The sequence below is a fragment of the Schistocerca cancellata genome, chromosome 6 (assembly GCF_023864275.1).
Source record: "Schistocerca cancellata isolate TAMUIC-IGC-003103 chromosome 6, iqSchCanc2.1, whole genome shotgun sequence".
Classification (NCBI taxonomy): domain Eukaryota; kingdom Metazoa; phylum Arthropoda; class Insecta; order Orthoptera; family Acrididae; genus Schistocerca; species Schistocerca cancellata.
In genome coordinates this window covers 608,094,192-608,118,651 of record NC_064631.1, presented here as the reverse complement: position 1 = coordinate 608,118,651, position 24,460 = coordinate 608,094,192, and the positions used below count along the sequence as shown (strand labels likewise).

Genomic DNA, 24,460 nt, shown 5'->3' with positions numbered 1-24,460 from the left:
ATGTGTGTGTGTGCGAGTGTATACCTGTCCTTTTTTCCCCCTAAGGTAAGTCTTTCCGCTCCCGGGATTGGAATGACTCCTTACCCTCTCCCTTAAAACCCATATCCTTTCGTCTTTCCCTCTCCTTCCCTCTTTCCTGATGAGGCAACAGTTTGTTGCGAAAGCTTGAGTTTTGTGTGTATGTTTGTGTTTATTTGTGTGTCTATCGACCTGCCAGCGCTTTTGTTGGGTAAGTCTATATATATATATATATATATATATATATATATATATATATTGATATTGGCCTCTCAATATATATATATATATATATATATATATATATATATATATATATATATATATATATATATATATAATGATACGGTTATAATAGAAGGAAACATTCCATGAAGGAAAAATATACCTAAAAACAAAGATGATGTGACTTACCAAATGAAAGTGCTGGCAGGTCGACAGACACACAAACGAACACAAACATACACACAAAATTCAAGCTTTCGCAACAAACTGTTGCCTCATCAGGAAAGAGGGAAGGAGAGGGAAAGACGAAAGGATGTGGGTTTTAAGGGAGAGGGTAAGGAGTCATTCCAGTCCCGGGAGCGGAAAGACTTACCTTATGGGGAAAAAAGGACGGGTATACACTCGCACACACACACATATCCATCCACACATATACAGACACAAGCAGACATATTTAAAGACCAAATATGTCTGCTTGTGTCTGTATATGTGTGGATGGATATGTGTGTGTGTGCGAGTGTATACCCGTCCTTTTTTCCCCATAAGGTAAGTCTTTCCGCTCCCGGGACTGGAATGACTCCTTACCCTCTCCCTTAAAACCCACATCCTTTCGTCTTTCCCTCTCCTTCCCTCTTTCCTGATGAGGCAACAGTTTGTTGCGAAAGCTTGAATTTTGTGTGTATGTTTGTGTTCGTTTGTGTGTCTGTCGACCTGCCAGCACTTTCATTTGGTAAGTCACATCATCTTTGTTTTTAGGTATATATATATATATATATATTGAGAGGCCAATATCAAAATACCCAGACTAGTAAAAAGGGATCGACGAGAGGTTCGCAAACTTACACACTTATTGCCCGAACCGCTCGTTTCTGAGCTAAAAATATCCTTCTAGAATGGGAAGAGATACCCCAAAATGTAATACCATATGACATAAGCGAATGAAAACAAGCAAAGTAGACTAATTTTCGTGTCAAGCAATCACTTATTTCGGATACCGTTCAAATAGTAGTAGATGATGCATTCTGAGATGCTGTGTAAGGATTTCATGACATGATCCAATTAAAGTGTTACATTCCTCTACAATCCCTTGTACAGTCACTGTTTGATTATCACACACAATTTCGTTGATGTTCGTGACATGAGCACCATCGGCAGATGTCGAAGGGCGTCCTGAACGAGGGTCATCTTTAACTTCTGTCCACCCATTTTTAAACCTTGTGAACCATTTTTAACACTGAGCATGGCTTAAGCACTCATCACTGTACTCTTCCTCCATCATTTGGTGTGCCTTTGTAAAGGTTTTTGTGAGTTTCTCACAAAATTTTATGCAGACGCATTGTTCCTCTAACTCTGCCATCTCGAAATTTGCAAACTATGCAACTCAACGTTCTACTCAATACAGCACTGAACAATAACTAAAAGACATACAACATGAAATTTCCAGCAGTTACACATTAAACATAGGCCTATGCAGGGATGCCAAACGCATATCGCTCCAACACACCGCTGACACGGAATTACGAATGTTCTGGAATTTTTTGAACAGACCTCATATTGGCTGATGACAAGTCTTTAAGGATTCCAGGAGACTTCCTCTCTCAAGCACCACTCCCAGGTGATTCGCAGCTACCTCAGTTTGTGCAACAACTTATGGAACATGTCTCCAATGTCCAGTGACCTCCACCTTCACACCATGGTTCACAGCTAATTTTAGTGCACAAAGTATTGACTGCACCCACACTGATTTTGTGCAAGTCCCTCTGCAATTCCTATACCCTGATCATTTTCCAGTTTTACATCATGGTGATCATACAGTTGCTACATTACAGAACAGTAAATATAACAAAACTACCGTTGAGGGGGTTAAGCCTGTATGGGTCATCCAGGGACCTTTGAAGGACATCACACCTACATCCATTGATGCACAGTGTGTTGCCAACACCTGCTTTGCTAGCAATTGGCTCCTAGTCACTGGACATACTTGTGCCAGCTACTATGGCCACATGCTCTTCAAGACCAGTTGTCCGCACGAGAACTGGCCATGTGGTGAAATTAAAATACCTCTTCATCCCCGGTGCTCCACACTTTGGAGGGAGGGGATGGGAGGCTGTGTGGCAGTAATATGATCAATTAATCAAGTTTGGTTAGTGAAGTACCTTTTTGTATATAAGGGCTATCTTTGTGCTGTTTTGTTTCGTTTTTAGAGTGTTCACATAGTGCATTTTGTCTGTGATAAATAAAAGCGGTTTTTAGTACATCTCATGTTAGTGCATGTGTTGGCATGTAGGTGATAGTGTCCATACTCATGTAACCCAACCAAACATATGTATTGTCTAATACAAATCGATACATGCAGTAGAGGGAGCTGTCAAGTAGAAATGGCTTCAGTTTATTTTTAAAATTAGTTTCTTCATCTGCTATCACCTTCATTTCACAAGGGAGGTTGTAAGCAGAGACTGTTGCATTATCAGTTCGAAAAAAGGACACAAATTCAACAGGCAAAAGTTAGAAGAAATTTTTGCATCTATAAGAAGATCAGAGAGTGAAGCATACAGCAACTTCCATTGTCGCACATTAGCCAAATATCTTGCCAAGAATCCAAGAAAATTCTGATACCACATGAAATCACTAAGTGGATAGAAGGCTTCTATTCAGTCACTCACTAGTGTGGCAACGGAAGGCAACAAAAGGAAACCTGAAGTTTTAAATTTTGTGTACAGACATGCCATTATTTGACTATTGTACAGACCCTCTCCCTTATGGTGGGCATAAGAATAAGCACAGTATGATATTTTCAAAGGAAATTTGCATCGTAATTCAGAGTAACACAGGCACTGCAATATCCTATTTATCTGCCGACACTGGGCAAATGACTTCAAGTAATATGTCTGACCTGTATGGGAATATACATAATGGATGTACAAGTACGGGTTGTAGACATGTGGTTGACGACATATGGAAGTTTGGTCATGCATTGATGCAAATAGTAAGGCGACTGCCAGCCATAAGTGGGAAATCCAGCTTTGAGTCCCGGTCTGGCACAGATTTCATTGTCATCATTCCATTCTACAGCTGATGGTTGTTCATATTTGCACTTGTGACTTCATTTAATGTGTAAGAATAAGCATACCTGGCATTGAGAAACAGCTGAAATAGTTGAAAACTGATAAGTCACCAGGTCTGGATGGAGTCCCAATTCAGTTTTACAGTGAGTACGTTCAACGCTGAACCCTTACTTACCTTGCATTTGTTGCAAAACTCCTGCCATCACAAAGTATCAAGTGACTGGAAAGAAACACTGATGACTCTTGTATATAAGTAGGGTAAAAGAATGGACATGCAAGTAACAGACGAATATCCTTAACATAGCTTTGCTGCAGAACTCCTGAGCATATTCAAATATTATTCCCAACATCCTACAGACTCCAAACCCACTACCCCATTCTTCATATACCTTACTAACTTTACCCTAACTCACAACTATTTCTCCTTTTAAAGGAAGGTATACAAACAAATCCACAACATAGACATGGGGATCTGCCTGAGGCACCCTACTGTGCCAACCTGTTTATGGGCCATACAGAGGAGACCTTCCTAGCCTCCCAAAATGCCAAACCCTTTGTCTGGTTCACGTTCATTTACGATACCTTCATGATTTGGACTCAGGGCCAAGACACCCAATCCTCATTCCATCACAACCTCTACACCTCATTTCCCACTTCACAACCTCTACACCTCATTTCCCATTTTACTGGGTCCTACTTGACACAGCGTGCCACCTTCCAGGATGTTGACCTCCTCCTCTCTGATGGTTCCATGCACACCTCTGTCCACATTAAACCCACCAACCACCAACTGTACCTTCATTTCCACAGCTGTCATCCCTTCGACACTGAAAAATCCCCACCCCCACCCCCTCCACACATCCTGGCCACTGAGGTACAGCATATCTGCAATGACAAGAACTCCCTTGCCCAGTTTGCTGAGGGTATCACCAAGGCTTTCACAGAGAGGCACTATCCCCAGACAGTACACAATCAGATCTCCTGTGCCATTTCTCCTCGCACCTCTAATCCTCCCGCATCCCCAACAACCACCAACAACCAGCCACAAAGGAATGCCCCCTTTGTACCCAGTACAACCCCGGACTGGAACAACTGAACCACATCCTTCACCAGGACTTTGATTACCTACATGAGGGACATCCTACCCAACATTCCTACCAATGTTTCTAAAGCGGTGTCCCATTGCCCACCCAGCCTCCACAATACTCTAGTCCATCCCTAAGCCACACCAAATCCCAACCCTTTGCATTAGGGATCATAACTCTGTGGAAGACCCAGGTGCAAGATCTGCCCAGTCCACCCACCCAGCACTTCTTACTCCCTTCCTATCACAGGCCTACCCTACCCCAACAGAAGCAAGGCCACCTGTAAAAGCAGCCACATCATCTATAGTGGATAGGCAAAATAATGTGAATAGTGGTAGTAATGGAATAGTTGTGTTTGATGGTCAACAATACAGGTAAGGCACATGTCGCGCTGGACTGTATGTGTTCTGTATGGACTAGGCATCAGTGCAGGTTGTTTACGAGTAGTACACACTTTGTATTTGCATTCAGAGGCCGAGGTTGACATGCAGTGAAAGACCTAACAGAGCTCCAAAGAGGGCAGATTGTGGGGGCCTAATTAGCTGGAGCATCAGTAACCAAGACACACATCTAATTGAATGTTTCAAGAGCAATTATTTCAACAGTCATGACAGCCCACACAAAACATGGGAAGATGTCATTGTGTAGAAGTAATAGTGGGCGCAAATCAGAAAAAAATGACACTTACACAAATTGTGTCAAAACAACACAAAACTACGGCAGCTAATGTCACTGCAGAGCTCAATAGCCATCTTTGAGACCCCATATGTATCGACACTCTGTGTCAAGAACTCCATAAAGCAAATATTCATGGATGAGCTGCTATACCGAAACCTTTAGTGATGACAACCAATGCAAAGAAGTGTTAAACATGGTGTCAGGTGCATAAATCCTGGATGACTGATCAATGAAACACATCTTATGGTCCAACGAGTCAACATTTTCATTATTTCCAACGTTGGGTTGGGTCTATGTCTGGAGAACACCAAAAGAAGCCTACTATCCTGATTGCTTGATTCCAGCAGTTAAGCATGGAGGTGGAAGTGTGATGGTGTGGGCACCCATATCATGGGATTCTGCTAAAACTAAACTCCATTCGAACAGGCCATGAAGGGCCCAATGGTACCAACCAGTTGTCATGTCATCCTCACCCTACAGTCGTCACCTGGATGCAGATATGGTGGTCAGCACACTGATCTCCCACCTGTATGTCAGTTTACAGGACTGATGGTATTCTGCTGGTCCCATCATTAGTCACAAAGCCTGTATTACAGCCAATGATTATCTGATCATTTTAGGTGATCAGGTGCACCCCATGATTCAAATGTTGTTCCCCAACAATGATGCCATATTTCAGGATGATAATGCACCCATTCACACGGCCAGGATGGTACAATTGTAGTACGAGGAGCTCTGAACTGCAGCATCTTCCCTGGTCAGCACAGTCCCCGGACTTGAATATTATTGAACCCTTGTGGGCAGTATTGGAGTGCAGGCTCTGGAGTAGATTTGTGCCTCCCTCGCCCCTACAGAAGTTAGAAGAGGTTCTGATTGAAGAGTGGCATAACATTCCTCTGGTGACTATACAGTCATTATATGCTGGTATTCCAAGAAGAATCGCAGCTGTATTCTACATCTACATTTATACTCCGCAAGCCACCCAACGGTGTGTGGCGGAGGACACTTTACGTGCCATTGTCATTACCTCCCTTTCCTGTTCCAGTCGCGTATGGTTCGCGGGAAGAACGACTGTCTGAAAGCCTCCATGTGCGCTCTAATCTCTCTAATTTTACATTCGTGATCTCCTCGGGAGGTATAAGTAGGGGGAAGCAATATATTCGATACCTCATCCAGAAACGCACCCTCTCGAAACCTGGGGAGCAAGCTACACCGCGATGCAGAGCGCCTCTCTTGCAGAGTCTGCCACTTGAGTTTGTTAAACATCTCCGTAACGCTATCACGGTTACCAAATAACCCTGTGACGAAACGCGCCGCTCTTCTTTGGATCTTCTCTATCTCCTCCGTCAACCCGATCTGGTACGGATCCCACACTGATGCGCAATACTCAAGTATAGGTCGAACAAGTATTTTGTAAGCCACCTCTTTTGTTGATGAACTACATTTTCTAAGGACTCTACCAATGAATCTCAACCTGGTACCCGCCTTACCAACAATTAATTTTATATGATCATTCCACTTCAAATCATTCCGCACGCATACTCCCAGATATTTTACCGAAGTAATTTCTACCAGTGTTTGTTCTGCTATCATATAATCATACAATAAAGGATCCTTCTTTCTATGTATTCGCAATACATTACATTTGTCTATGTTAAGGGTCAGTTGCCACTCCCTGCACCAAGTGCCTATCCGCTGCAGATCTTCCTGCATTTCGCTACAATTTTCTAATGCTGCAACTTCTCTGTACATTACAGCATTGTCCACGAAAAGCCGCATGGAACTTCCGACACTATCTACTAGGTCATTTATATATATTGTGAAAAGCAATGGTCCCATAACACTCCCCTGTGGCACACCAGAAGTTACTTTAACGTCTGTAGACGTCTCTCCATTGATAACAACATGCTGTGTTCTGTTTGCTAAAAACTCTTCAATACAGCTACACAGCTGGTCTGATATTCCGTAGGCTCTTACTTTGTTTATCAGGCGACAGTGCGGAACTGTATCAAATGCCTTCCGGAAGTAAAGGAAAATAGCATCTACCTGGGAGCCTGTATCTAACATTTTCTGGGTCTCATGAACTAATAAAGCAAGTTGAGTCTCACAGGATCGCTGTTTCCGGAATCCATGTTGATTCCTACATAGTAGATTCTGGGTTTCCAAAAACGACATGATACTTGAGCAAAAATCATGTTCTAAAATTCTACAACAGATCGACGTCAGAGATATAGGTCTATAGTTTTGCGCATCTGCTTGACGACCCTTCTTGAAGACTGGGACTACCCGTGCTCTTTTCCAATCATTTGGAACCTTCCGTTCCTCTAGAGACTTGCGGTACACGGCTGTTAGAAGGGGGGCAAGTTCTTTCGCGCACTCTGTGTAGAATCGAATTGGTATCCCGTCAGGCCCAGTGGACTTTCCTCTGTTGAGTGATTTCAGTTGCTTTTCTATTCCTTGGACACTTATTTGGATGTCAGCCGTTTTTTCGTTCGTGCGAGGATTTAGAGAAGGAACTGCAGTGCGGTCTTCCTCTGTGAAACAGCTTTGGAAAAAGGTGTTTAGTATTTCAGCTTTACGCGTGTCATCCTCTGTTTCAATACCTTCATCATCCCGGAGTGTCTGGATATGCTGTTTCGATCCACTTACTGATTTAACGTAAGACCAGAACTTCCTAGGATTTTCTGTCAAGTCAGTACATAGAATTTTACTTTCAAATTCACTGAACGCTTCACGCATAGCCCTCCTTACGCTAACTTTGACATCGTTTAGCTTCTGTTTGTCTGAGAGGTTTTGGCTGCGTTTAAACTTGCAGTAAAGCTCTCTTTGCTTTTGCAGTAGTTTCCTAACTTTGTTGTTGTACCGCGGTGGGTTTTTCCCGTCCCTCACAGTTTTACTCGGCACGTACCTGTCTAAAACGCATTTTACGATTGCCTTGAACTTTTTCCATAAACACTAAACATTGTCAGTGTCGGAACAGAAATGTTCGTTTTAATCTGTTAGTTAGTCTGAAATCTGCCTTCTATTACTCTTGCTAAACAGATAAACCTTCCTCCCTTTTTTTATATTCCTATTTACTTCCATATTCAGGGATGCTGCAACGGCCTTATGATCACTGATTCCCTGTTCTGCGCTTACAGAGTCGAAAAGTTCGGGTCTGTTTGTTATCAGTAGGTCCAAGATGTTATCTCCACGAGTCGGTTCTCTGTTTAATTGCTCGAGATAATTTTTGGATAGTGCACTCAGTATAATGTCACTCGATGCTCTGTCCCTACCACCCGTCCTAAACATCTGAGTGTCCCAGTCTATATCTGGTAAATTGAAATCTCCACCTAAGACTATAACATGCTGAGAAAATTTATGTGAAATGTATTCCAAATTTTCTCTCAGTTGTTCTGCCACTAATGCTGCTGAGTCGGGAGGTCAGTAAAAGGAGCCAATTATTAACCTAGCTCGGTTGTTGAGTGTAACCTCCACCCATAATAATTCACAGGAACTATCCACTTCTACTTCACTACAGGATAAACTACTACTAACAGCGACAAACACTCCACCACCGGTTGCATTCAATCTATCCTGTCTAAACACCGTCTGTACCTTTGTAAAAATTTCGGCAGAATATATCTCTGGCTTCAGCCAGCTTTCTGTACCTATAACAGTTTCAGCTTTGGTGCTTTCTATCAGCGCTTGAAGTTCCGGTACTTTACCAACGCAGCTTTGACAGTTTACAATTACAATACCGATTGCTGATTGGTCCCTGCATGTCCTGACTTTGCCCCGCACCCGTTGAGGCTGTTGCCCTTTCTGTACTTTCCCAAGGCCATCTAACCTAAAAAACCGCCCAGCCCACGCCACACAACCCCTGCTACCCATGCAGCCGCTTGTTGCGTGTATTGTGGGCATATGGGGGTCCAACTCTTTATTAATAAACCATTCCCAAATAAGTACAGGTGTTCACATTATTTTGACTATCCCCTACATCAACTCGGCTGCAATCATTGCACATCATTTTATATTAGTATGACTACAAACAAGTTGTCCACCAGGTTGAATGACCACTGCCAAACTTTGGCCAAGAGCAAAGTTCACCACATTGTGGCACAACATGCAGCTAAACATAACATGCTTCATTTCAGTGGCTGCTTCACTACCTGAGACATCTGGATCCTCCCCTCCACCACTAGCTTTTCTGTACTGCACAGCTAAGAGTTATCCATACAACACATTCCCTTGTCCTGGAATTATCAAGACCTCAGCCTATGGTAATATACTGTCACCACACCTCCACAGTTTTCACCCTCTCTGTGCTACCAACTCCTCCCTATTCTCATCTCCCATTCTGTTTGGGTGCCATCCTCTGTCAGTGAACCCACCCCTCTTTCCCTTCCCCTTTCCTGCTCCTCTACTTTCTCATTCCTTGCCCCTCCCCCCTCAGCCCTCCCCATCTCCCTGCCCCACACTCTCGACGCTGCACCTTTCGACTCTCTAGTCCCTTCATGCTCCACCAGACAGCACTCTTCTCTCCCTCCTGCCCCTATACTGCTATCCCTTCCCCTTCCCCATACTCTCAGGGTCACTGCTTGCATTCCACATGACAGTTGCATTCTGGTCTGAGCTGCCAAGGATGGTGGTCATTGCATATGTGCATATGAGGTGTGCTTGGTTGTGTGACTGAATGTGCGTTTGTTATTCCTTTTCCGGTGAAGGCAATGGCTGAAAGCTTATGTCTAAGTGTCTGTTAGTTGTGCCTGTCTGCAACTGAACTTGTCATCTTTATGGGAAGTATCACTCTATTTTTTCCTTATATTGTTGATATTCCAACCTGAAGTATGTATTGCTTTATTTTGCCTAACGGCTTTCTTTCCATCCCACTGCTGTGTGATGTTTTCCTTTGTTACTATTCTCTGTATTTGTTACTATTCTCTGTAGCATTACTCTTCTCATTGTCCATTCTTCTTCTTGTCTGTGTTTACTCACCACCTTCCAAACAGCACATCATCTCGTCCATACACAACACACGGCTATGTGACTGCACAGACTGTTGATTTACCATCTGATGCCCCAAATTCTTCCCACTGATAATTATATTTATTCCTATTGATTCCACTTCCTCCTTCAGCCTCACATATTTGAATTTCCACACCTACCAGTGTGACACACACATGTGATCCTTGACCTAACCAATCTTCCCTCACTCTTTCTCTCCTTATCCCAACACCAGCAGTCTCCTATACCTCACCTGTTCCTTTCTCCCACATTTCTGTAAGTTTTTAATGCATTTGTCAATATTTTATGTGGCTTCACACATTTTTGTGTACTTTTATGTATTGGTCATATTTTTACATATTTGTGTGTGTTTTTGAGTGTCTGTGTGTGTGTCCCTGCATATCTATATGTACATCTTACATGTCTTTTCTCTTATCCAGCTACCCTCATACCCATGTAACATCGTTTTTTCCCATTTCTTTGCCATTTCCATTTGCCATGTGCCATCCCTGGGACAGTGAGCCGCTGCTCCATTTTTCTGCACCATTTCAGAAAAGTACACCTTTCCCTGGGTAAAATCCAGTTCCACATCCTATTTCTTAAATTCTGCCTAAAACATGGAATCCTCACCCCCCCCCCCCCCCCCCCAACAATTTAATATAAAAAACTCCTTTCTCAAGATTCCAGCAGTCCCTGGCTCTGAAAACCTGGTACTGCAAAAACATATCCTAATGGCACAGACATCCCAGGAACACCTCTGCTCCTTCTGCAAGATACTGCTACTGTGCAATCCCTGCTGCATAGATCACATTCAGAAACTGAATCCCTTGCTCTCCAGCATCTGGAGGAGCATTCTAGACATCACCTTGATAAGTTACCCAACCTTCTGATATCCTACTGCTGCCTTGGGACACTACTATCCAACCCCTATCCTACCAAAAGTGTTCCTCCTCATCAGCCCCTCATAGCACCCAAACCCTTCCTAGCTGAACATTTCAACTTGCTGCATCCCCCAAAACTCCCTACTAACACTCCACCAAATCCAGAGTTGAAACATTCCCATAACACTGTTGGTAACCTTTCCAACAGAACCTTCAGCCCCACAGAAGTTTCAGTCCTATCCAAAGGCCTCACCTTTAGCCCTGCATCAGAATTTAACCATCTTGGAATTGTCAAAAGTACTCTCCTTCTCCCAAACCCTCCAATGGAACCACTTTGTTGCCACCAGTCCCTCCAACCAAAACCAATTTAATCTCAACATTGAACCCTGGCTCTCCCAGTTCATACCAGCACACTCCTAACCACCCCATGGTCACCTTCCAGGAATCCCTTACCTCTAAATTGGCCTCACCGTCTTTCCCTAGTCCCTTCCTCAAAATGCCAACCTTTTGTCAGATAAAGGACAGCCATACACAACCTCAAAATAAATCCTGCCCTAATCATCCTAGCTGGAGACAAAAGTTCCACCACTGCTGTTATGGATCACAGTGATTACCTGGTGGAAGGCCCTTGCCAATTATCTGACTCCTCCACCTATAAACTGTGCCAGAGTGATCCCATCCCAGAAGTTCATTATAACTTCCAATCCCTGCTTAAAGCTTTAGGCCCTTCCCAGACCCATTAGCCTCCTCCCTCCTATGAAACCCCACACATTTATCTTCTGCATGCTCCCCAAAATCCACAAAACCAACAATCCTGGATGCCCCATTATGGCTGGCTATTGAATCCCCACTGAAAGAATTTCGCCCCTCATTGACTACCATCTCCAACCAATTGCCCGTAATCTAGCCTCCCACATCAAATACACCAACCACTTCCTTTACTGACTCTTCACCGTCCCCAGCCCGTTACGTCCTGGAACCCTAATTGTCACTAAAGACGTCACCTTTCTATACAAAAACGTCCTTCATGCCTATGGTCTTACCATGAACACTATCTTTCACAAGTCCTATGGACTTCAAAACAAACTATCTCATTCCTCATATACCTTACTAACTTTACCCTAACTCACAATTACATCTTCTTTGAAGGGAAGATATACAAACAAATCTACAGCTCATCATTGAGCACCTGTTTGGCACCCTCCTATGCCACCCTGTTTATTAGCCATCTAGAGAAGACCTTCCTAGCCTCCCAAAATGTCAAACCTCTTTTCTGGTTTGGGTTCATTTATGGTATCTTCATGATACAGACTCAGGGCCAAGACATCCTATCCTCATTCCTTCACAACCTCAGCATCTTCTCTCCCATCTGCTTCACTTGGTCCTACTCAACCCAGTGTGCCACGTTTCTGGACATTGACCTCCTCTCTCGTGGCCCTATCCACATCTCTGTTCACATTAAACCCACCAACTACAATCAGTAACTGTATTTATTTGGTTATCTATCATTGTGCCCTGAAATGAGGTACATCCGACCCAAGAGTCTTACCACTCCTCCTAAAGTGGTGTTCCATCGCCCATCCAACCTCCACAACATCCTAGTCCATTCCTATGCCACATCCAATTCCAACCTCTTGCCACAGGGCTCATATCCCTATGAAAGACCCAGGTGCAAGACCTGCCTGATCCACCCACCCAGCACTTCCTATTCCAGTCCTTTCATAGACTTATCCTACCCCATTAGGGGGCAGGTCACTTGTGAAAGCAGCCATGTCATATATCAATTCTGCTGCAATCATTGCACAGCTTTTTACATTGATGTGACTACCAACCAGTCCACCAGGATGAATGTGGCCAAGAGCAAAGTAGATCAACCTGTGGCACAACGTGCAACTGAACATAATGCGTTTGATTTTTACGGCTGCTTCGTTACCTAACCCATCTGGATCCTCCCCTCGACCACCAGCTTTTCTGAACTGTGCAGATGGAAGTTATCCATACAACACATTCTCTGCTCCCAAAATTGTCCCGGCCTCAACCTACTAGAACATAATGTCACCAAACCCTCCAGCCAACAGTTTCCACCCCCTCTGTCCTATCACCTCCTTCATATTCTTGTTTTCCACCCTGCTTCTGTACCACCCTCTGTCAATGCAGCCACCCATCTTTCCCTTGCCCTGCTCCTCTCCTTTCACTATCCGTTCTCTCCTCCTTCTCCCCCTCCCTGCAGTCTAGTCCCTGCGTGCTCCACAAGACAGCACTCTTTACTCCCCCCCACCCTACGCTGCTATCCCTTCTCCTTCCCCACCCTCTCCAAATTGCTGCATCCATTCTACATGACAAGTGCCTTCTGGTCTGAGCTGGTGATCATATGTGTATGTGTGCATGAGGTGTGCTTGCTTGTGTGAATGAATATGTGTGTGTATGTGTGTGTATTTCCTCTTCTAGTATAGGCTGTGGCTGAAAGCTTATGTGTGTCTTTCAGCTGTGTCTGTGTGCAACTTAACATGTCATCTTTATGGGAAGTAGAAATCTACCTTTTCCTTATATTGTTAGTATTGATTGTGACATTATTATGAAAGAGGTGGTAAGAAGATAATGAAGATGATTTTATTTGATACTAGTGATCCTGGCAATGCTTTGCAAGTGCTAAATATGTTTGGGAACTGGTATCCCTCCTAATCTACTTCCCTTCCCTCTCTCTCTCTGACCATTTCCACCTCACCTATTCTTTTTACATCTTCTACTTCTCTACCCTCTCTCTGTCCATCACCATCACCTCCTCCACCCTCTAACTGTATCTCCTCCTACCCCTTTCCCTCTCGATCTCCCCCTCCCACCTCTCTCTGTCCATTCCACCACCATCCCCTATCCCCTCCTCCATCCATCTCATCTTCCCTCCTCTCTCTGACTGTGAGCCTTATTTATTGTTACTGCAAATTCAGATTCTGTAGTAGTATCCTAAGCATAAGCCAATAATTCATAACCACAACTTTTCTGTTTTCGGTAAAAACTGATTGCAAGGAATAAAGCAAATCAACACATTGTTGTGTATACAAATATTTTTAAGTATGTATAATGAGTAAGAATATGTATGGGAGAAACAGTTTTTCTGCTTGCAAGAAAGCAAATGAAGTCACACATTTTCACAGCACAGCACTACACAGCATTTTATTTCTTACATTAGATTTTAACAGGAAACCCGAACATTGTTGCTTAAAAAATATGTGGTCTATGTACATCTGAGTGTATTGGTAAAAACATTTCCCCTTTATGTATTACATGTATACTTGTATATTAAAAATATGTAGCCTATGCCCGTCTGATTGTTCATTAGAGTATCATGTAAAAATTTGAAGTACGGTTAAGAACTTGTGATCAAACAAATTTCAGGCTTGCAACTGGGTTCAAGCCTGAAATTTGTTTGAACATTCAATTTGCTGGAAAAAATTTTAAAACTCACAAGAACTTTGTGACTGTTGCTAACAGTGTTTCCTCTTCATATCTGAACCCTTATTATATTATCATGTAAAAATTTGAAGTAAATTGGTCCAGCACTTTTCGAGGTTTTTGGTGACAATGTTGTTCATTGACTTGTCATTATGAAGGCATATAGATTTTAAATATATATTTATATGCTATACATATTTAAAAAATAGGTTGCCTATGTCTGTTCGGAGGTTCATTAGAGTATCATGTAAAAATTTGAAAAAAAAAAAAAAAGAAAAGATCATGAAGCTGCCCTTTTTCTAGTATATACATATTTACATACTACATATATTTCAACAATATGTAGCCTTTGTCCGTCTGACCATTTATTGGAGTATTGTGTAAATATTTGAAGTAAGTCATTGTAGTACTTTTCAAGATTTTAGGTAACAATGCTAAAAGACAGCTTGTCTTTATATAGTAGTATAGATATTAGTGTCTCATAAGTTTTCAAATATACAATAAGTAAGTTAGAAGAAAAAGAGACCACGCACCAAATAGCAGAAGTGCGCATGTGTGTGTATGTGTGTGTGTATGTACTGTAACACAATAAAGGATTTTATTTCAGAAATTAGCAAGTTTTCTTTATCTTGTGTGTGTGCCTGTTGATGACTCAATGATCATGCTATTCAGTGAGTGGTCTCCTGTACTTCTAATTTATTTACATTCTACTGCAGCTTTTTAAAATAAATATAAAATGAAACATATAGTTTAGTGTCTTTTACATAATTGATTTTCCTTTGGATAATCCTTCACAAACAACAATAGCTATTTGAGATATACAAAGCTTTGAAATATGGATTAAATATGCATGGCTTTGAAAAGAATTTCTTGTTGCCAATAACTGAAGACCAATAGAAAGTCTCTACTTCATAGGAACTGCTTTTTTTTATTTGTGCTCTCCTTTTGAAACAAATGGCTCTATCAGATTCATTATAATTTCAAAATCCAACAGTGATGTCATAGAGCAGTTACATGTTCCACATTCAGCTCGCAGAGCAAGTCACTCCAGCCACAACTTGTAGAATATGTTTCCAACTAAGGTGATGACTACACTTCTGTCTTTACTTACATTGTCAGGTACTATTAATGCAGTACTTCATATCACTAACTCTGGACATAGCATAGTACACACTGCCAATACACAATATGAAATGTTTGCTACTGACTTCAGTGTTGCAGATGATGTGAGTGAACATATAGAAATATAAGTTCACCAGCAGAAATGTGTTTTTACAACAGTGTAAAGGTGTAGGCATTTAATTTTAGAGGACTGTAAACCCTGGCACCCCTGGACTGGTGATCCGGCCATAATTTTTTTTTGCCACAAAGGGATCCAGCAAGATATTTACAGGACCTTTTGAGCTGTAACATCTACATGGCACATTCACTTCAATAGGACACTGGTACCTACACTGTCCTCCCAGTATTTAGTATGTGAACCTCCTTCTTGTGTATTACATGAGTCATTTAAGTAAAAGCTGAGACTTTGCAGTTGAATGATTTAAAATAATACAATATGGTATGAAGAATCTGTCAATTGCATAAATATATCTATAAAACAAATTCTCCTGTACCTTGCTTCTTTTCCATGTGTAGGTGATAACTATAAAATAGAAGAAACTGCCAAATAATGGAAAGTCCCAGAAGGAATATCTGCAGTATGGAAACTGTACAATATGGAAAGGGTAGATTGCTACTCACATAGTGGATGCATTGAGTCATAGACAGGGATAATGAAAAAGAGTGCTAGAAGTATTAAGCTTTTGGACTGTCCATAGAGTGTTAAAGACTACGTTGTTGTTGTTGTTGTCTTCAGTCCTGAGACTGGTTTGATGCAGCTCTCCATGCTACTCTATCCTGTGCAAGCTTCTTCATCTCCCAGTACCTACTGCAACCTACATCCTTCTGAATCTGCTTAGTGTATTCATCTCTTGGTCTCCCCCTACGATTTTTACCCTCCACGCTGCCTTCCAATACTAAATTGGTGATCCCTTGATGCCTCAGAACATGTCCTACCAACCGATCCCTTCTTCTGGTCAAGTTGTGCCACAAACTTCTCTTCTCCCCAATCCTATTCAATACTTCCTCATTAGTTATGTGATCTACCCATCTAATCTTCAGCATTCTTCTGTAGCACCACATTTCAAAAGCTTCTATTCTCTTCTTGTCCAAACTATTTACCGTCCATGTTTCACTTCCATACATGGCTACACTCCATACAAATACTTTCAGAAATGACTTCCTGACACTTAAATCTATACTCGATGTTAACAAATTTCTCTCCTTCAGAAACGCTTTCCTTGCCATTGCCAGTCTACATTTTATATCTTCTCTACTTCGACCATCATCAGTTATTTTGCTCCCCAAATAGCAAAACTCCTTTACTACTTTAAGTGTCTCATTTCCTAATCTAATACCCTCAGCATCACCCGACTTAATCCGACTACATTCCATTATCCTTGTTTTGCTTTTGTTGATGTTCATCTTATATCCTCCCTTCAAGACACCATCCATTCTGTTCAACTGCTCTTCCAAGTCCTTTGCTGTCTCTGACAGAATTACAATGTCATTGGCGAACCTCAAAGTTTTTATTTCTGCTCCATGGATTTTAATACCTACTCCAAATTTTTCTTTTGTTTCCTTTACTGCTTGCTCAATATACAGATTGAATAACATTGGGGAGAGGTTGCAACCCTGTCTCACTCCCTTCCCAACCGCTGCTTCCCTCTCATGCCCCTCGACTCTTATAACTGCCATCTGGTTTCTGTACAAATTGTAAATAGCCTTTCGCTCCCTGTATTTTACCCCTGCCACCTTTAGAATTTGAAAGAGAATATTCCAGTCAACATTGTCAAAAGCTTTCTCTAAGTCTACAAATGCTAGAAACGTCGGTTTGCCTTTCCTTAATCTTTCTTCTAAGATAAGTCGTAAGGTCAGTATTGCCTCACGTGTTCCAGTATTTCTACGGAATCCAAACTGATCTTCCCCGAGGTCGGCTTCTACTAGTTTTTCCATTCGTCTGTAAAGAATTCGTGTTAGTATTTTTCAGCTGTGGCTTATTAAACTGATTGTTCGGTAATTTTCACATCTGTCAACACCTGCTTTCTTTGGGATTGGAATGATTATATTCTTCTTGAAGTCTGAGGGTATTTCGCCTGTTTCATACATCTTGCTCACCAGATGGTAGAGTTTTGTCAGGACTGGCTCTCCCAAGGCCGTCAGTAGTTCTACTGGAATGTTGTCTACTCCGGGGGCCTTGTTTCGACTCAGGTCTTTCAGTGCTCTGTCAAACTCTTCACGCAGTATCGTATCTCCCATTTCATCTTCATCTACATCCTCTTCCATTTCCATAATATTGTCCTCAAGTACATCGCCCTTGTATAGACCCTCTATATACTCCTTCCACCTTTCTGCTTTCCCTTCTTTGCTTAGAACTGGGTTTCCATCTGAGCTCTTGATGTTCATACAAGTGGTTCTCTTATCTCCAAAGGTCTCTTTAATTTTCCTGTAGGCAGTATCTATCTTACCCCTAGTGAGATAAGCCTCTACATCCTTACATTTGTCCTCTACCCATCCCTGCTTAGCCATTCTGCACTTCCTGTCGATCTCATTTTTGAGACATTTGTATTCCTTTTTGCCTGCTTCATTTACTGCATTTTTATATTTTCTCCTTTCATCAATTAAATTCAATATTTCTTCTGTTACCCAAGGATTTCTACTAGCCCTCGTCTTTTTACCTACTTGATCCTCTGCTGCCTTCACTACTTCATCCCTCAGAGCTACCCATTCTTCTACTGTATTTCTTTCCCCCATTCCTGTCAATTGTTCCCTTATGCTCTCCCTGAAACTCTGTACAACCTCTGGTTTAGTCAGTTTATCCAGGTCCCATCTCCTTAAATTCCCACCTTTCTGCAGTTTCTTCAGTTTTAATCTACAGGTCATAACCAATAGATTGTGGTCAGAGTCCACATCTGCCCCTGGAAATGTCTTACAATTTAAAACCTGGTTCCTAAATCTCTGTCCTACCATTATATAATCTATCTGATACCTTTTAGTATCTCCAGGGTTCTTCCATGTATACAACCTTCTATCATGATTCTTAAACCAAGTGTTAGCTATGATTAAGTTGTGCTCTGTGCAAAGTTCTACCAGGCGGCTTCCTCTTTCATTTCTTAGTCCCAATCCATATTCACCTACTATGTTTCCTTCTCTCCCTTTTCCTACACTCGAATTCCAGTCACCCATAACTATTAAATTTTCGTCTCCATTCACTATCTGAATAATTTCTTTTATTTCATCATACATTTCTTATATTTCTTCGTCATCTGCAGAGCTAGTTGGCATATAAACTTGTACTACTGTAGTAGGTGTGGGCTTCGTATCTATCTTGGCCACAACAATGCATTCACTATGCTGTTTGTAGTAGCTTACCCGCATTCCTATTTTCCTATTCATTATGAAACCTACTCCTGCATTACCCCTATTTGACTTTGTGTTTATAACCCTGTAGTCACCTGACCAGAAGTCTTGTTCCTCCTGCCACCGAACTTCACTAATTCCCACTATATCTAACTTTAACCTATCCATTTCCCTTTTTAAATTTTCTAACCTACCTGCCCGATTAAGGGATCTGACATTCCACGCTCCGATCCGTAGAACGCCAGTTTTCTTTCTCCTGATAACGACATCCTCTTGAGTAGTCCCCGCCCGGAGATCCGAATGGGGGACTATTTTACCTCCGGAATATTTTACCCAAGAAGACGCCATCATCATTTAATCATACAGTAAAGCTGCATGCCCTCGAGAAAAATTACGGCCGTAGTTTCCCCTTGCTTTCAGCCGTTCGCAGTACCAGCACAGCAAGGCCGTTTTGGTTATTGTTACAAGGCCAGATCAGTCAATCATCCAGACTGTTGCCCCTGCAACTACTGAAAAGGCTGCTGCCCCTCTTCAGGAACCACACGTTTGTCTGGCCTCTCAACAGATACCCCTCCGTTGTGGTTGTACCTACGGTACGGCTATCTGTATTGCTGATGCACGCAAGGCTCCCCACCAACGGCAAGGTCCATGGTTCATGGGGGGGGGGGGGGGGGGGGGGGGTTAAAGACTACCTTGAAGCTAAAACTTAACGTGTTTGTATGTAACTGTGAAAAATGTATTTTTTTAGATAGCATGAAGTGACTTCAGTCTATGATAATTACATCTGTATGTATTCATTATTTATAAGCAGATATTTTAAGATAAATAAGCATGACATGTTCAATGCCATTGTATAGAATGATCCATGTACAAATAAAGCAATGAGTAGCAACCTATCCTTTCCATATTGTTATTCCATTGTGGACTTTCCCTGCCTATTGGGTTCCCTTCTGTCCCACAATCCAGTGCTGTTTCCCCCATTACTCAGTATCCATCCTTTCCTGTCACTGCTTTCCTATACTGAACTGCCACCTTCCAAACTGCACATACTGTCTACTGTTTACCACACATCTTTTGAAGCTCTGACTTCCAAACCAATCTGTAGCTTGCCCACACACAACACATGGCTATGTGATCCCGCAGACTGTACGTGCGGTGCCCTCATGTCCCACATTCTTCCCACCAATATAATTATTCCTGGACTTCAAACTTGATTCTGCCTGCATTCATTCCCTCTCATGTATTTTTGCAGCATATTTACTATACTTCATCTGTTTCATTTTTTTTTTTTTTTGTGATTTTCCCTTGCATTTTTATAGTTTTTTTACACATTTTTCATTCTCTGCTGTGGATCCATGCTACTTCTGTCTGTGCCAATACAAAAAAGTTTATCTATCCCTAGCCAGAACCATGTCTCACATAATTTTCCTGTAATGTTTTCTAGTTCACAGAATCCTCCCAAATGGCCCAACCATCAAATTACATGTCTCCAGCTGCAACCCCTCCATCCACAATGGGATCTATCTTTTCAAATTCTGTCATTCCATAGCCGTCACAAACTTAATCCTTCCAAAACCACATAAATCAGGCCCAAACATTTTTTACCTCCTCTCCACCTGTAAAAGACTCCTGATCTGTAATCCCGCATCACTGCCAGATTGAAACCCTTGCCCTCCAGGAGCTAGAGCAGTACGTACAACATCACTTCAAAAACTTCCCAATCTATTCCCCTAATACTACTACCTTCGACTACCACAATCTGCCACCTCTACCAAGGCCTCTCTCAAACCTCCTCAGCATAGCATATCCTCATAATCAGCAAACTCTGCCTTTCAGATATACTACATTTGTCACACAGTCAGAAACTCCTTCTCACCACCCTTTGGAACCCTGAGCCTAAACAGACCCACAACACGGTCATGAAACTACTCCAAAAGCCTCAGTCCCACAGACATATCAGTCCTTTCCAGTTGTCTTACTTTTTCCCACACTCCTAAATTCAATCACACAGGGCTTGTTAAAGACCTTCTCTTCTTCTCCCAGTCCCTACTTTTCCTTTGCTAACCCTACCAATCAGACTCAATCCAAAACCAATACTGAACCGTTCCTGCCTCCGTTTACTCCTTTATCTAACAGTGATCTGCCCGCAAATCATCCCATGTTAACTTTCGAGAATTTCCTAACCTCAAAACTTGCCTCCCTGTCATTCACCAAATCACTCAACATGGAAACTAACCTCACATCTGCAGAAAGAATCATAATCCATCATCTAAAAACTAATCCCAACTTTATAATCTACCTGCCAGCAAAGGTACCATCACTGTAGTTATGAACCGCAGGGATTATCTTGTGGAGGGACTCTACCAGCTGTCAGATATATCCACCAACAAGCCCTGCCACAGTGACCCTATTTCCTAAATGTGGCAGACTCTCCAGTCCCTCCTCAAATCCATCCCAGAACATCTCCCCTGAAGCTATCTCCCTCCTTACTCACACTGCTCCCTACCCTCCTATCTTCTACATGCTTCCCAAAGTATAAATACTTAACCATCCAGGACATCCCATTGTGGCTGGTTACTGTGCCCTCATAGAGAGAATCTCTGCCCTTGTGGACTAACACCTTCATATTCCCCATAGCCTACCTTCCTATATAAAAGACACCATCCACTTCCCCCCACTGACTGTCCAGAGTTCTCATCCCTTTATCATCCAGCACCCTACTCGTCACTGTTAATGCCACCTACTTCAACATTAAGATCTCCAGTGCCCATGGGCTTGCCACTGTTGAACACTATTTTTCCCCGTCTACCTTTCCCAATTACCTTTGACAGCTACCTTTCCAAACCTACCACCTTTTTCCTAGTCACTATGACCAAACATATCTTCACCCTCAATTACTTCTCCATTGAAAGCTTCACCGACTCTCCACAGTTCCTGTTCCTTTATCAGAGGCACCCTGCTCATCACTGTTAATACCACCTATTTCAACATTAAGGTCTCCAATGCCCATGGCCTTGCCGCTGTTGAACACTATCTTTCCCAGTCTACCTCTCCCAATATGACAACTACCTTTCCAAACCTACCACCTTTTTACTGGTAACTATGTCCAAGCATATCTTCACCCATAGTTACTTCTCCTCTGAAAGCTTCACCTACAGACACATCCCTGGTACAGCAACTGGCACTCATATGGCACCATTCTATGCTGCCCTATTTGTGGGCCAACTAGAGGAATTCTTCCTAACTACACAGAATCCCAAACCCCTCATCTGTCTCAGATTCACTGATGACATCTTCATAATCTGAACTGAGGGTAAGACATCCAATTCACATCCCTCCAGAAACTCAAAACCTTCTGTCCCATTTCCTTCACCAGGTCCTCCTGGGCCCAGCAAACCACCTTCCTCATTGCCAACCTCCATCTCAAGGATGGCTATGTCAGAATCTCAGCCCACATCAAATCTGCCGACCATCAACAATACTTCCACTTTGACAGCTGCCACCCATTCCACACCAAGAAGTCCCTTCCACTAAACCTAGCCACAATTGGTCGTCACATCTTTGGTGACGAGCAGTCCCTCTCAAAATATCATGCCAAGAGTCTCATTGAGGCCTTCACAGATAGGAATTAACCTCCGCACTTTGTCCCGAAACAGTTCTCCCGTTCATTACCTCTTGTCACCTGCTATTCCTCATGTACCCACGTACTGGCACAAAGGAGCAACCCCCTCATGAATCAGTACCACCTAGGACTGTAGGACTGGAGTAACTGAATTACATTCTCTGTCCAGGTTTTAACTACCTCTCACTGTGCAATGAAATGAGAAATATCCATCTTACACCCCCCCCCCCCCCCCCTCCCTGCCCCATCGTGATATTCTGGTGCACAACCAACCTAAGCAATATCCTTGTCTGTTACCATTCTACTCCTGCTCCTAACCTCTTACCCCATGGCTCAGGTCTCTGCAACAAATCTAAATGCAAAACCTTTCCCATACATCCTCCTACTACCACCTACTCAGTCTTATCTCTGGTGTCCCCTATTCTATCAAAGTCAGCGCCATCCGTGAAAGCGGCCATGTGACTTGCCAGCTTAGCTGCAACCAATGTGCCTCATTCTACATGGGGAGGACAACTAACAAATTATTTGACTGCCTGAATGGCCATTGCCAAAGTGTGGACAAAAGAGAGCTGGACCACATAGTTGCTGGGCATACTGCCCAATATGATTTGCTTAACTTTAATGATTGTTTCACAGTCTGCATCTCATGGATGCTTCCTATCAACACCTGCTTTTCTGAACTGCACAGATGGGAACTCTCCCTACAACATATCCTTTGTTGTCTTAAGGCACATGTCACCAAACTTTGTTAGTCTTTGTTCTCCACCTGCCTGTCTTCTTCCCTGCTTCCACTCCAATACTACACATGCCTTCAGCCCCAACAGTACACCAGTGCACCTACATAATCCTTTGCATTTTCCTATTTCTCTCGTCTCTCCTTCTTTCCTTCCCATGCAAAGCCTCCCAATGCTGCACCTAGCAGATCTATCCTACCCACAGCTCATTTCTGCATGCTCCCACAGCCAGCACTAGCACTTCGCCCACACCTACCCTGTTATTCTTCCCCCAGAACCCGTACCTCTTCTCTTCCCCTACTACCCAAACAGCTAGATTGCTGCTCACCTCTGTCACAGTTGCAGTCAGGCCTTAGTGCCCAGAGATGACACTGGCCACATGTGTGTGTGTGTGTGTGTGTGTGTGTGTGTGTGTGTGTGTGTTTGTGTGTATGTTAGCTGTGCTTATGTGAACATGTGTGAGTCTTCCACTTCTTATGAAGGATTTAGTTGGAAAGCTGAATATTTCCAGCATTCTCCTTCATTGCGCTTGTCTGTGATCCAACATCACCTCTATTTGGTGAGTAACAGTCTCTCCTTTCCATACAGGAGAAACTTTATTATTTAAGGTACTTACTTACTTCCCTGGTTGTAACCATATATGCACAAGCAACAGCATATCTTTAATCATTATAATTATCTTCTACTTTCCTTTGATACCTTTGTTTTATTCTGTGATTCCTTTTTACCTTCATTTTGCAACTGAAAAGCAAATTCTAGTACAAAAATGTCTTGTTGCGTATATTGCTGCCAACCAGATCTCATATTATTGTTTCTTGAAATATATACTATTTTATTTTATTCATGATTTTTTGAGAACATGGCAATGTGGTTGTTTTCGTAAATAACACTGAAGAAAGAACTACTACCAGCCACACTTTTTGATAAATTATTTATTTTGCCACAACTAATTTGATCATCGGATGATAGCCAGAATTTCTTCTACAAATTTCAAATGGTGCTTTGGTCCTATAATATAACAGAATATCACAATTTCGTTGATTACAAAAGCTTCCACATTGTATACAAAGTCTTTATATTTCACTGATTTGAGGAAAGGTTTTTCTTTCGGCATTACATCATAGGGAACAGTACCATTGATATCAAGCATGCTGAACATGAGCTTGACTGAAGACACGATGCTGGACCAATGTGCGCACATCTGACATCATGTCATGGTTGTATCAAGATGGTGATTGTGCAGTAATGGGATACT

The 24,460-nt window shown here is 42.3% G+C and overlaps 1 protein-coding gene across 2 annotated transcripts in view; it reads left to right on the top strand.

The window, feature by feature from the left end:
* LOC126088154 (uncharacterized protein CG45076-like) overlaps nucleotides 1–24,460 on the top strand; it is a 165,181-nt gene that overhangs the window by 99,865 nt on the left and 40,856 nt on the right. The gene's annotated exons all lie outside the window — the stretch shown is intronic.